This window comes from Hippocampus bargibanti, linkage group LG10, assembly GCF_051943395.1.
Source record: "Hippocampus bargibanti isolate YZ-2025 linkage group LG10, ASM5194339v1, whole genome shotgun sequence".
Lineage (NCBI taxonomy): Eukaryota > Metazoa > Chordata > Actinopteri > Syngnathiformes > Syngnathidae > Hippocampus > Hippocampus bargibanti.
The window spans coordinates 6,542,907-6,557,877 of NC_142743.1; the positions used below are offsets into that span (position 1 = coordinate 6,542,907).

Below are 14,971 nucleotides of genomic sequence, written 5' to 3' on the forward strand. Positions count from 1 at the left end.
CTCTGACAGAGCTAGAGATACATTCATAATCTGCCCCAATGGCCAGATATCAGCAAAACATGGGCAACATTATTTTTTAGAATATTGACTGTATTGTATCAATTTTGATTATGATTCTGAAATAGTGCTCTGAAAGAGATGCATAGTATTGAAAATGAATGGCACAGGAATGTGAATTTGTGTGTGAAAAATAGACCACATTGATGCTGCAGGTCCTTGGACCATACATGCACGTTTTTTTTTTCAAGTGTCCATCCACACGAAGTGAAAATCACATCGTGGGTTCCACTCCCAGCTTCTGGTTCCATATTTCTTTTGTATCTCATCCATGCATCACTGTGCTTCAGCTCACACGGTGTCCGAGCCTATCCCAGTCAACTTTGCACAAAAGTTGTATGACGCGACTGAAATCCCACCCCCACCCACTATAGGCATTAGATATTTTTGCCTCTTTGCTCGTTTGTTTACACAAATGTCTTTTGGCCTCAATCATTAACACATGCATACATTTTCTTTTGTGTAGCGTCAGATTCATCACGCAAGCGCACTGCCCAATTTTATTCGCACCGCTGTTCATATGTTAATGACTCAGATTTCGTTTTAAATGATGGCTTATGCCTGCGGCGTTCAAATCTGCATAAACCTCACCCATATTTTCCCTGTAAAAGCCGTTTTGATGCATCTCAGCCAGTGCGGAGGGGGTCGGGGGTAATTTGTGAGAGATGGCGCAAAACATTCACAAGTGTTTTTTTTATTTTTTATGTTGATCCAATTTTCAGAAAGTTTCTATAATCAGAAAGCTTGCGCAAGACACAACCTGAAAATAAAGCCATCCACCAGACTTCATTTAATGGGGAATGTGCACCACTATCAATGAACTGTTAATCGGAGTACCAATAATTTTCTTGGTGAGACAGTTTAGCCAAAATTAATGAAATTCCCAACTGTGCAATTTTAGAGGCATTTGACTCTTCAAGATTAAAGGTTAAAAAACACTTATGAGTGGCTTCGTTGTAATGAGTAGTTGAGTATTACAACTACTATCTACAGCTATTAAAGCAAATTATTAAATGATATACATTTTTGTATGGTATGTTGATCTGTAAAAGCAAGTGGAGTGAAATCGACAAGGCAAACAGTTTACGGTACTTGAGAGAAAAATTGTTTCTACATCATAACAGGGATACAGTGGGTTAGGTGTGTACTTATGAAAGTCGACCTTAAAGTCATTTGTTTCTTTGTTTTGCAATTACCTCTACTGGAGAATGACAAGGTTAAGAAACAAACAGACAAGTGTGGCCTGCATCTGGTGAGAAAAAGACGCCTGGTTGAAGTGGAGGTGAGACACATACGGGCGCACACAGACACACACACACACAAGCACACACAAGTACACATCCACATCCAATATCCATCAAGATGTCCCTGTCGCCCTGTCACCATCCTCAGCCACCTGATAAACTTCTCTTCTGCCTACAAATCAAATTATGCCACCATCACATACCTTGGAGTAACCTTTCTTTCTCCTTCAGCAACCAATCCCCTCAAACAAACCAGTCTAATGAAAATACATTCCTGGCTTTGGCTGATTTAGCAGATTTCACCTCACATTCTCAGTTCTCCTTGGCACTCGCTCTCTGTCTGTGTTTGTGTGTATGTGTGAATGGAGGGGGTGGAGTGCGTGTGTGTGTGTGTGTGTGTGTGTGTGTGTGTGTGTGTGTGTGTGTGTGTGTGTGGATGTGTTCGTGCGTGCGTGCATGTGTACGTGTGTGTGTGTCTGCATTGAGTAGATCTTCTAGTAACCCGAAATGCTGACATTGGAGCACTGAGGTCTGTTGCGCATGCAGCATTGGGTCTTTCTGACCACTATTTAATCCACTTAATTCCCACATACAGACAGAAACTCAAATGTGTAAAACCGGTGGTCAAGACAGTTAAAAAATGGACAGATAAAGCAAAGTTAGCGCTACAAGAATGCTTAGACTGCACTGATTGGAGCGTCTTTGAAACTTCAACGGGCACATTGTATGAATACACAGACACTGTAACATCATACATTAGTTTCTGTGAGGACATGTGTGTACCAACAAAGTCCTTCCGCTCATTCAACAACAAGCCATGGTTCACTCCCAAACTCAGGCAGCTTAGGAAAGAGAAAGAGTCCGCATTTAGAAGCGGTGATCAAGCGCTTTACAAACTCGCCCGAAACAGATTGACAAAGGAAATTAACATCGCAAAGAAAAGTTATGCGGAGAGGCTTAACAAACAGTTCTCCGCTAACGACTCTGCATCGGTGTAGAAAAGCCTGAAGGCAATAACAAATTATCGTTTACCATCACCCCAAGCAGTGTAGACAATGGTCTGGCTGATGACCTTAATACATTCTTTTGCCGATTTGAAAAGGGAACCCCCATTTCCCTCATATGCCCACCATTACCAGAAACTACCGTAGCTCCGCTCTCTGCCCTACAGATCCACGAACTGGACGTGAGACGGCTCTTGAAGCAGCAGAAGATCAAGAAAGCTGCGGGACCTGACAGAGTGTCCCCCTCCTAACTGAAAGTCTGCGCTGACCAGCTGGCTCCGGTCTTCACACGAATCTTCAACAGATCCTTGGAGCAGTGTGAAGTCCCATCCTGCTTCAAACAGTCTACTATCGTCCCAGTTCCAAAGAAACCAGCAACCACGACTGCACCTCAACGCACCCAGCTGTCAAATTCATAAAGTTCGCAGACGACACCACGGTCATCGGTCTCATCAAAGACGGCGACGTGTCTGCGTACCGACAACAAGTGGAGCAGCTGGAGCTCTGGTGCAGCCGTCAGAACCTGGAGCTGAACACGCTCAAGACAGTAGAGATGATCGTGGACTTCACGAAACATCCATCACCACAGCTACCCCTCACATTATCCAACTGCCTTGTGTCAACCGTTGAGACCTTCAAGTTCTTGGGAATCACAGTCTCCCAGGACATGAAGTGGGAGGTCAACACCAACTCTATCCTGAAAAAGGCCCAACAGAAAATGTACTTCCTGAGGCTGCTAAAGAAGCATGGTCTGCCACAGGAGGTGCTGCAACATTTCTACACGGGTGTCATCGAATCCATCCTGTGTACTTCCATCACCGTTTGGTTCGGGGCCACCACAAAAATGGACAAAATCCGACTTCAACGGAGAGTTCGGACGGCGGAAAAAATAATTGATACCTCCTTACCCACTCTCGAGGAATCGCCCTCATAGCAACACCAGCTGAGAATGGCGCGTCACACCAACATCCGTGACACTCTGACGAAGGCGGAAGTAGTCGGCGAAACATGTCAGGTATTTGAACACCTACACTGTCTGCAAGGAAAGAATCTGCTTAACATTAGATATCAAGTAGACAGGATGAACTTGGTACAATGATATAGGCGTTATCTGATCAAAGCCTAGTTTGTCCATTAATGAGTATTGTATTCTCAAGGAATGCTGAATTGTTATGTCAACACACCCTAACCAACAGACCATCGAGATATCTATCAAACACATTATTTTGCTTGAGACAGCACCAAACTATTTGTTGTTGTTGCCGTTAATCGCAAAAAGAACAATTAAGAACTGAATAATGTCTCAATCATCAAGTTCAGGGAATACTTAGGGGCAGAGTCCCCAACCGAAATCTGCCCGTTCCCTGAGATGCATTCCCTCATACAAGGTGAATATGTGCACGACACAAACACATGGAAACCTAATCAGAAATTTTAAGCAAGTTTCACCAATTATTCAGTCAGAGGATGAAATACAGAAGAGCACTATGAATGGAGAGATACAGTTGGTGACAAAATGATTAAAAAAAAATAAATCCTGCTCTAAATTCCAACAATCGTTATCAATATTAGACTCTTTGGGGCTATCACTCTACAATTAGATGAAATAGGAATATGTGTAGCAAGCCATCTACTCACCGAGTTGAACTAACTGATTAACAGTAACTGTTAAACGAGCACAACTGTGGTGCAAATGCAAAGCAAGCCATGTGTCCTATTAACTTACGGAACAAATAGGAACTGGAGGGACTGTCAACTTCATTTGATGTTTGTCATGACCGCAGTCCATCGGCCGGTCAAGCCTCCTCTTCTCCAGCTGTCCTTTGTCATCCTACAGCATCCTGAAGTGTCCTCTTCAAACATTTCTTTTCCTCTTGGGAGCTTTGAGCACTGCCAGCTGATCCACCTCGTCGCCAGCTGGCTCCCACGGTCGGCTGCTACCACCTTGCTCTGTAGTCGGAAATAGTCACCATATAACTCTTCAAGATAAGCATAGATAATATTTAATGCAAGTGACTGATGGGAAAAAACACAAGCAAATGCATTCTTGAATTGACAGGATCAGAAAAGTATCAGATATCCCATGCGGCATCAAAAACCCAAGGTTTGAGGCCCTGAAGACTCTTCCATTGAAGCAATTCCCAGGTGTACAAGGCAAAGCTCCACCCCTCTGCACCCTCCAATGGGATCAGTAAAGGTCACACGCCAACACAGGTCAAAGCTTTGATCCAATCAGAGCAAAAAAAAACAGTGGTGGGAGGTCTTTTATTTGAGTGGTTGCAGGAAAGTGTTGTCGTTTTATATTTCAGAGGAAACACTGAACTAAAGGGAAGCAGGTACCAGCCCAATTATTATACAACAAAGCTGGCGATGCTTCTATCCTAAAAGCATGGTGGAAAACAAAAAAGTAGCATAAGGACTGTTATTATTAAACTGCATATTTAATCACCTCCCTATGAATGCCCTTGGAAAGTCAATTGGCAGTTTTGAATTTATGCAGGCAGTGAGTAGGCACAGGGATTGACCCTTAAGCGTGACCTTGAACGCTTTGAACATTTTCTCCTCCACCCCTCAATCCCTCTTTCTTTCCCTTTTTTCTGCCTGCACTTGATCCCCGCCAATGAATGCTTTGATTTGTGTCGTCCAGCTGCATAAGTAAACCACATTACTTTTTAGGAATATAAATAGCAAAAACCTCTTTTGTAAAAATGGCATAGACTTCTTTCTGGCAGGACAATATAACTAGTGTATATATTGAATGTAAATACTGTCTGCACATAGTCACAGATATAGAGTAATAAATAAATAAATAAATAAATAAATACATGAATAATACATACATACATACATACATACATACATACATACATACATACATACATACATACATACATACATACATAAATAAGTAAATAAATAAATAAATAAATAAATACTCAACATTTAACCAAGAGTTTAAATGGCGTCAAAGCATGTTTTCAATATAATAGTAATAACAAGTCTTGTACTTTTTTGGATCAAAGTTTTCACGTATCCGGAAAGAAAACATAAATTACAGTATACAGTATTCATGATGAATTGAGTTGACTAAAATTGCTCTTTTCTCACCAATTTACATTGGAGTAAAACACAATTAAATTGTCCTAATTAACACTGTTTAGAATGATGGCAAGCGGTGAATGCAACATTTCTATCAATGATGTGCCTGACACAAACTGAACATCAGAGTTGACTGACACTTGTGACTCCAATTTAGAGTTTCCAATTAACCTATGATACAGCACAGTTACAGTACACTGACTCAACACAGAAAGGTTCTATCATCTCTCCGACCTTCAACCCTGAAACCTTTTTGCTGTGAGGAAACAACTCATGTCACTAGGCCACTGTGTTGCCCCCAAATGAGGTCTCGTCAGGTCCTTGGCATGATTAGAGCAAGAAGTAAGAATAGGGTTGTACACGAAGAAGCCAGAGGTGCACCTGCACGATGTAATGAAATCCAATACAAAATGGGAAAGAAAAAGGCTGCTTTTCAAAAAGAAACAAATCTTTCGACCTTCTGCAAACATGTTATAGCCATGTTTGTCATACATACATACATACATAGAGGAAAATGTCATGAGGAAATTGATGCATGATGGCTCTATTACAAAGTACTTGTGTAATATCACAAAATATATGCAAAGTTATATGTAATAATAATTAGTGCTGCCCTGAATTAAAAAAAAGATTAATTACCCTATTTTCTGCACGATAAGGCACTCCTAATTTTTTTTTTTCAAAAGCTGACCATGACCCCCCATCATGCGGTGCGCCTTATGCATGGAACACATTTTAAAATCTGTTACTCATTGACGGTGGCCCTTACAATGCGGTGCACTTTATGTATGGAAAATGTTTTTAAATATGTCATTTGTTGAAGGTGCGCCTTATATTCCACAAAATACGGTAATTACACCTGTAAATAATTGATCTAAATAGTCTGTATTTTTAGGTAATCGAAAAATTACGGAAGACTGAGAAAACCCTGTTTTTTGTTTCAAATGAATTGCATTATTTAGCATAGAAGCAGATGTGTGTGTGTGTGATTATTTTCTGGTGTTGTGGACATTTCTTTGGAATGACAGGACAGCTGGTTACATAGTCAGTGTGTTATCCTTGTACCTGCAGCAAAACCATGAGTGCCTGTCACTTCCACTCTGCATCCTCCACTTGTCCTCAGCCACATAGGCACATGAAAAAGACTCCCTTAATTATTAAATTAAAGCATAAGTAAGTGTAAACACACATCTATGTACAAGTAGGTTGCTAATATAAAAATTTATATATGGAAAAACCGGAGTGTTCTGCACCAAAGATTAGCTATCAGTGACAAGACACACAATACAGTTCAGTGATTAAATGATGTTAGTAAGGAGCTGATTGGACAAAAAAATGATAATGAGCATGCAGCAGAAGAGCAAAGACACTCTACAGAGGGTAGATCAGCATTTCCCAAGGGACAGCATCGAGCGTCAATTAACTGACAGGCGGATGTATTAGAATTCCTATCACGAGCCTTGGTGGCATAGCGAGATGCGGCCTGACAATGCTTTGAAAACCGCTGTGGTTTCCCCATCAATAAAGTCCTCTGGGTCCTTTGATCTGCTAGGTGGTATGTGTCCTTGGAGATACATGCCGACTTCCTCAAGGCTCTTTGTCGCCTCCACCTCATTTTGCTGTTTTTTTTTACTGTTACAGCATCTGCTACATTCAGAATGATGTATGCAAATGTGTGTGTGAGAGAGATAAAGTGTGTGTGTGTGTGTGTGTGTGTGTGTGTGTGTGTGTGTGTGTGTGTGTGTGTGTGTGTGTGTGTGTGTGTGTGTGATTAAAAATTAAAAACACTTTCAACTCAAGTCACTTGCCAACTCAAGTCGGAAAAAAAGATTAATACCGGATCAAAACAAAAATTCGCCTACAATGTGGGAAGCATATGGTTAAGGTCGACTTTCTATCAGTTTTGGACTAGAGCGCCATTATTTAAAGTACACACAACAGCACTTACAACAACAAAACACTGGACAGAGTTCTCCATTGCACTTTATATCAGGCTGATTTTCATTTTCAAAGTCTCGAAATGCAGTTATCATAGTTCTGTACATCAGCACTTAAACTTCTCTTATCATCGTCTGTCAACCGATTCAAGTGCTCCTATGTACATTACACTTTCGTTCAATAACTTCAGGATTTTGCTTTTGACTCAACAGGTTTGTTTTTGGTTTTGGCAATTCACTTTCCGCATTTGGTGAGCAAAGGCAAATGTTGCATAAGTAACCAGCGTAGAAGACCTGAGGTTTGACTGGAAGAGGGGCATTTGTAGTGATGGTAAATAGGCATCATGAAGCAATGAGGCTTTCCATCCAAATGGTTCGCTCATGCGCCAAAGCATCACGAGACCTCATTTCTTCTACTGTGTCACCATGTGAAAAATAAATGTCATGACAGAGAGACACCATGATACCATGGATTTAATGGGGTCTAAATGTACGGAAGAAAGAGTATGACAGATGCAGTGTTTGCTTTAAGAATGCTGATAGAGAAGTACAGAGAAGGTCAGAAGGAATTGCATTGTGCCTTCGTAGATCTGGAGAAAGCGTACGACAGGGTGCCCAGAAAAGAGCTGTGTTATTGCATGAGGAAGTCTGGAGTGAAAGAAAAGTATGTAAGTAGAGATGTGGAGATATGCCCATGAAAGGAGAGGAATGAAGATCAGTCGCAGCAAGACGGAATATATGTGTGTGAATGAGAGGGATCCAAGTGCCAGAGTGATGCTACAGGGAAAAGAGATAAAGAAGGTGGATGATTTTAAGTACTTGGGGTCAACTGTCCAGAGTAATGGAGAGTGTGGAAAAGAGGTAAAGAAGCGTGTCCAGACAGGCTGGATCGGCTGGAGAAAAATGTCAGGTGTGATGTGTGATAGGAGGGTTTCAGCTAGGATGAAAGGAAACGTGTATAAAACTGTGATGAGACTAGCCATGATGTTTGGACTGGAGACAGTGCCACTGGTGAAAAGACAGGAAGCAGAGCTGGAGGTAGCAGAGCTGAAGATGTTGAGGTTTTCTTTGGGAATGACCAGGTTGGATAGGATCAGGAATAAAATCAGGAGTACATTAGAGGGAAAACTCATATTAGAGGCTTTGGAGAGAAAGTCAGAGAGGCCAGACTGAGATGGTTTGGACATGTCCAGAGGAGAGAGAGTGATTATATCGGGAGAAGGATGCTGAGCCTTGAACTGCCAGGCAGCAGACCGAGAGGAAGACCGAAGAGGAGGTTTATGGATGTGGTCAAAGAGGACATGAAGGTAGCTGGTGTGAGAGAAGAGGATGCACAAAACCGGGATAGATGGAGGACATTGATTCGCTGTGGCAACCCCTGAAGGGAAAGGCCGAAAGGAAAGAAGAATATATATATATATATATATATATATATATATATATATATATATATATATATATATATATATAATGAGCGGCTGGATAGCTCAGTTGATAATGCATCGGTTTGGCATATGGGAGACGAGGGTTCGAATCCCACTTGTGGCAGAGAAAATGAGCACAATGACATCATCCAGTGTGGGTCCTTGGGCAAGACCCTTCACGCTAATGCCTACCTCATACAATGATGACAGACAATAAATGGAATGACATGCCGGCTCAGACGTCGCCCGGCCAAACAAGGTCTGCGTCAGGTGCTGGGGAACCAGAGCACCCTGATGAAAAATGGGCTACTGGAACAAAGCGGAGATGGACGAGATGCGATAACATGGCTCTGTTGGAATGCTACTACTCAAGCAACCCTAGTCAGAGGGGTTACATGCGGAGAATGGGGGCTGAATGGTTACTTCGAAACCCATAGTCACGGTTGACCACGAAACAACTAGTAGCTCAGTGTTCCAATATCCACAAACGGCAATTTCCGGAACGATCACGGAAACCAATGAGCTGATATACACCTCAGCATCAGTGATCCTAGACATGCTTGGCTACAAGAGCAACCATGAGAGCCACGAGATTCATTACCCACCATGGAAAAGACGGTTGGAGGCCAAGATCAAGGCGGCTCGGAAAGATGTGAGTCAATTGACGGAGACCCAGAGAGGTGTGAATAAAAGGCCAATACCCAAGAGGTACATGCAGATAACCATACCTGAAGCACTCGAAACTGCCAAACAAAGGCTCCAGGCCTTGGCCAGTCGCCTAAAGAGGTACACGAAAGAGAATGAGGCCTGAAGAATAAACAGGCTGTTCACAACACAACCTGCGAAAGTGTACGCTCAGTGGCAGGGTTCTAACAGCAGAGCAGACCCTCCAAGGCTGGAAACTGAAAGATACTGGAAAGGCATATGGGAGAAGGAGGTCGCACATAACAGCAGTGCACAATGGCTGGTGACTCTGAAAGAAGAGCACAGCAACCTCCCTGAACAGAACCCAGTTACCATCACAGCGGCAGATATACAGGGAAGAGTCTCAGGTATGAAAAACTGGACGGCACCAGGCCCGGATATGGTCCACACGTACTGGCTAAAGAAACTCACAGCTCTCCACGAGCGCCTAGCAGCACAAATGAACCAGCTGCTGATGGATGGGACTCACCCAGGATGGCTAACCGAAGGGCGAACAATCCTGATCATGAAGGATTCCTCAAAGGGTGCAGTTCCTTCCAACTATCGGCCAATAACCTGTCTCTCCACAACATGGAAGCTCATGTCAGGCATCATTGCGGCTAAGATAAGTGGACACATGGATCAATACATGAGCAAAGCACAGAAAGGCATTAGTAGAGATACTAGAGGTGCCAAACATCAGCTGCTGGTTGACAGAACAGTCGCTCAAGACTGCAGGTCCCGACATACCAACCTGTGCACAGCCTGGATTGATTACAAGAAAGCATATGACTCGATGCCACACACATGGATCAATGAATGCTTGGAGTTGTATAAGGTCAACAGGACCCTGAGAGCCTTCGTTGCAAACTCGATGAGGATGTGGAAAACCACACTTGAAGCCAATGGCAAGCCACTAACGCAAGTGTCCATCAAATGTGGCATATACCAAGGTGATGCACTCTCCCCACTGCTGTTCTGCATAGGACTGAACCCCCTCAGCCAGATAATCGCCAAGACAGGCTATGGATACCGCCTCAAAAATGGAGCTACGATCAGTCACCTCCTCTACATGGATGACATCAAGCTGTATGCTAAGAGCGAAAGGGACATAGACTCCCTGATTCACACAACCAGGATCTACAGCAGTGATATCGGAATGTCATTCGGGCTGGAGAAATGTAGTCGGATGGTGACTAAGAGGGGCAAGGTAGTTCACACTGAAGGGGTCTCACTCCCTGAAGGAACAATAGCAGACATTGAAAACAGCTACAAGTACCTCGGTATACCACAGGCCAATGGCAACCTCGAATTAGCAACAAGGAAAGTGGCTACGACCAAATACCTCCAGCGGGTGAGGCAAGTCCTCAGAAGCCAGCTCAATGGCAAGAACAAGACCCGGGCAATAAACAGCTATGCCCTGCCAGTGATCAGATACCCTGCAGGAATAATAAGGTGGCCAAAGGAAGAGATTCAGACCACGGATATTAAGACTCGAAAACTCCTCACCATGCACGGAGGGTTCCATCCCAAGTCCAGCACCCTGAGACTGTACACAAGCCGTAAGGAAGGAGGCCGGGGACTAGTGAGTGTGAGAGCCACTGTCCAGGATGAAACATCCAAGCTCCATGAATACATCAAAGAGAAGGCTCCAACGGATGATGTACTCAGAGAATGTCTCAGTCAATGGGGAACAGAGGATGAGGTGCTGGAAGAGGGACAATCATGGGAGGAAAAGCCCCTACACGGGATGTACCACCGAACCATAGCAGAAGTGGCTGATCTCAAGAAGTCCTATCAGTGGCTAGAGAGGGCTGGCCTAAAGGACAGCACAGAGGCACTCATCCCGGCTGCCCAAGAGCAGGCCCTGAACACCAGAGCCATAGAGGCAGGGATATACCACACCAGACAAGACCCAAGGTGTAGGTTGTGCAAAGAGGCACCTGAGACAATCCAACACGTAACTGCAGGGTGTAAGATGCTGGCAGGGAAAGCCTACATGGAGCGCCATAACCAGGTGGCTGGCATAGTCTACCGAAACATCTGTGCGGAGTATGGACTGGAAACCCCAAGGTCAAAATGGGAAACACCTCCCAAGGTGGTGGAGAATGACCGAGCAAAAATCCTGTGGGACTTCCAGATACAGACTGACAAGATGGTAATGGCCAACCAACCAGATATCGTGGTCATAGATAAAGGGGAAAGGAAAGCCGTTGTCGTGGATGTAGCGGTCCCGAGTGATGGGAACATCAGAAAGAAGGAACATGAGAAAATCGAGAAATACCAAGGGCTCAGAGAGGAGCTGGAGAGAGCCTGGAAGGTAAAGGTGACAGTCGTGCCTGTGGTGGTTGGAGCACTCGGGGCAGTGACCCCCAAACTCGACGAGTGGTTGCAACAGATCCCGGGAACAACATCGGATATCTCGTATATATATATATATATATATATATACACTCGCGAGGCTCCAGATGTAGCAATGCGCGTTCCGAGGCTTCGGGCGCGGCCACAAGCATAATCAACACATGCTGTTTCTACTTGCTAGCCTTGCAGATGAGGTGACGCTGATCTCAACTAACCTCGGGTGTCGAACAAACATTCCTACTCATATTTAGACCGTTAAAATTATGAGTATTCACTGACCCTCACCACATTAGGGTAGGGAGAACATGCAACATACTGTCAGGCCAATGTGCTAATCACTCAATCACTGTGAGCAATTGTCATGCCTACTTATTCTCCACAAAATATGCATGACAGCTCATCAGATGCTCGTCACGCATGTATTTAAGGTTATCAATTTAGATGACTCACCATTGTGATAGGATTCCTCATCTAGATAAAGTACAAGTAAAACCACACATGCACACTCATACATCAGTGTCTGAGTCCCATTTCAGCAGTGTCATTTCCGTAATGTGTGCCACATTTCAAATGAATCACTGAGCTGTTCTGCTCGTGTGACATAACCAGTTAGACATTGCGAAATCATCAGGCAACTACACTGATATGTTGAGTGAGAATCTGCGTGTGTACTTTATGGATGAAAAAGCATTGAAACAGCAACAAGGCTAAAGATTGCAGGGGATTTTAGACACCCCGCCCAGATTTCCATGGCAGTGCATAGATTACTCTGAAAAGATTATGAGCAAAACATGTTTAAAAGTTATATTTTCTGTGAACACTATTATTTTATTTAACAGAGTTCTACTGAATACAAAGGGGTAATGTAAAAGATATCCAAGAAGCAGACCGAATTTTGTCTTCTTATAATAATGTTATCCTTCATGAAATCAATGATCATTGAAATGATTTTCAAATGCCCGACAAGTCCCCCAGTAAAATGTTGACTCACTTATAGTCCAACCCCAGCCAAACACTGTTTTCCAAAGAGTCCAATTTGCTGTTTTCTCTGCATGTGATACTTACAGCGAAAACCATTTTATAAGGCTGGAATTTAGGGGAAACCCGGGACAGCGCACGAAATATAAACATATAAAATTGGAGCCCCAAACAAGCATGTCCTGCAATGATATGTATATTGAACACCAATCGCAGGCATGGGGTTTACCAGACCCAGTGCAGCACTCATTTCCAATGCACATGCTGTAGCTCAATCAGAAAGGCCCTCACGGATAAAAAGAGATCACTTGCCTGGCTCTCTGAATTTTAGCTAATACCACATTTGCAAGTCTTCAAGTGCAAAGGGGGTTTGGTGAAGGGGGTGAGGGGCAAAGAGATGAAGGCGATAGAAAGGCCTGAAGAAACAGAAGAATGTCAGAAGGGGGTAGATAAAGATAGAAACTGAGAGTAAGCGGATGAGGAGAGAAACATCTAAATTGGGTTCTGCTTGGGAGTGTGCTAAAAGGGATTATTTATTCCAATAAATAAAACCATGAATGACTTTGTCGGGCACAAATGATGGAAGTGATGCCTGGTTGGGGATTATGCTCTTTTCATCATAAAGCCCCATCTGGTATACTAGCAAGACCACGTTTGTCCAGGCCTCTCGCCCTTTAAAGTGCCGGATTGGGTTACACATCAATACAGTCCCTGTGCAGCTGTGTCGGGAAAACAAAGCAGACCAATACTGCAATTGCATGAAAAAGCGTGTGCTGACGTCAACGGACGAATGCTGTGGACGGACTGATGCTCATCAGCTCCAAGTATGTGTGGCTGTCTTTGTGTGTGTGGGTGTGCGTGTGTGTGTGTGTGCGTTTTCGTTTGTGAGTGTATGTGTATGCGTGTGTGTGTGCGAGTGCGCGTGTGTGTGTGTGTGCGCGTGTGTGCGCGTGTGTGTGTGCATGCTTTAGAGAGAGTAACTACACTTGAACATTGGAGCATTCATGATAAAAATTATATATTGATCTACATCCAACTATATTTTTCGAAATATATTCACAATCCAAGGCTTATTCGAATGTGCCTTTACAAGTGTCCAAAACAGTGTCTATAAATGCATAGCCAACCCTATGATGCAACTATGGGAGCAGCACACTTATTCATTTTTAATGACTGACGAACTACAGAATTTTTAAATGGACATCATTCAGGGTTTTAAAAAAAAGCGGGGATGTGTACGTCTGTCGAACAACTTAATAATTAACATTGAACACATTGTTGTAACCAGTGACGTGCAGTCAGTGGAGGCAGGTGAGGCAGTGCCTCACCTGTCATCATGGAAAGCTGCCATGGAAATAGCAAATGAAAAAATAAATTAAACAGTTATATGTATTTAGTGATTTGTACGAGCGGTGAGGCAGCAGCTGTCTGAGCCTCACCATGGATTGCGCAATCACTATGCTTACTGTGCTGGCTTGCTCTGCAGTGAGACCGCATTGCTGTCCTTCTGCATATCGCTATTAAAGCGTTCAAACACGTTTAGTATATCAACAAAATTTCTACAGTTTAGCTGGTGTATATAATGTAGAGTCATTGTACATTATAAACACTGTACTACAGTGTTTATTTTGTTTTATTTTTATCAAATCGCTGTGCGTAGGTGAGGCAAACAGTTCTCCCGCCTCATGACAGGGGGAGCTTGTGATTCCAGACATACTTCCGACTCCACGTCTGCAGAATAATAGAATTAGAGACAGAAAGCTACAGTAAACAGTTAGCGAGTAAAGTGCAACCCTGCAGTCATTTTTTCGTGTTGCTTGGCCTCACTTTCAGAATGGAGGATTACATATCTAAATTGAAAGAATTTTCTAAACTGGACTTTCAATCGAAGCAGGAGGTAATAATTAAAGGAAGACCAACACCGGAGCTAAAAGGTTTGCAAGTATTCATTCATTTACAAGTAAAGGTAACACGATAAAAACGTTTTTTTAATTATTTTTTTCTATGCTACAGTTTGTATATATAAATAATGCTGACATGAAATATAAACTACTCTGTAGAGTTCATATGTTTGTAAATCTGACTATGATGACGTCAGTGCCTCACCAGCCATGAACCTCACCGCACGTCACTGGTTGTAACATACCTGTATATGTAACAATGTCAAAACAAATTACAAGTAC

The 14,971-nt window shown here is 43.1% G+C and overlaps 1 long non-coding RNA gene across 2 annotated transcripts in view; it reads right to left on the minus strand.

Annotated features, from left to right (window-relative positions):
* The window catches only part of LOC148892230 (uncharacterized), a 40,665-nt gene that overhangs the window by 11,054 nt on the left and 14,640 nt on the right, over positions 1–14,971 (minus strand). The window contains exons 2-3 of one of the 2 annotated variants that reach the window (XR_016116302.1): positions 4,032–4,255; positions 3,214–3,341 (exon numbers count right to left, since the gene is read on the minus strand). This is a non-coding gene — a long non-coding RNA (uncharacterized LOC148892230). The remainder of the gene's footprint in view (positions 1–3,213; positions 3,342–4,031; positions 4,256–14,971) is intronic. The other variant, XR_016116301.1, reaches the window with a different exon arrangement.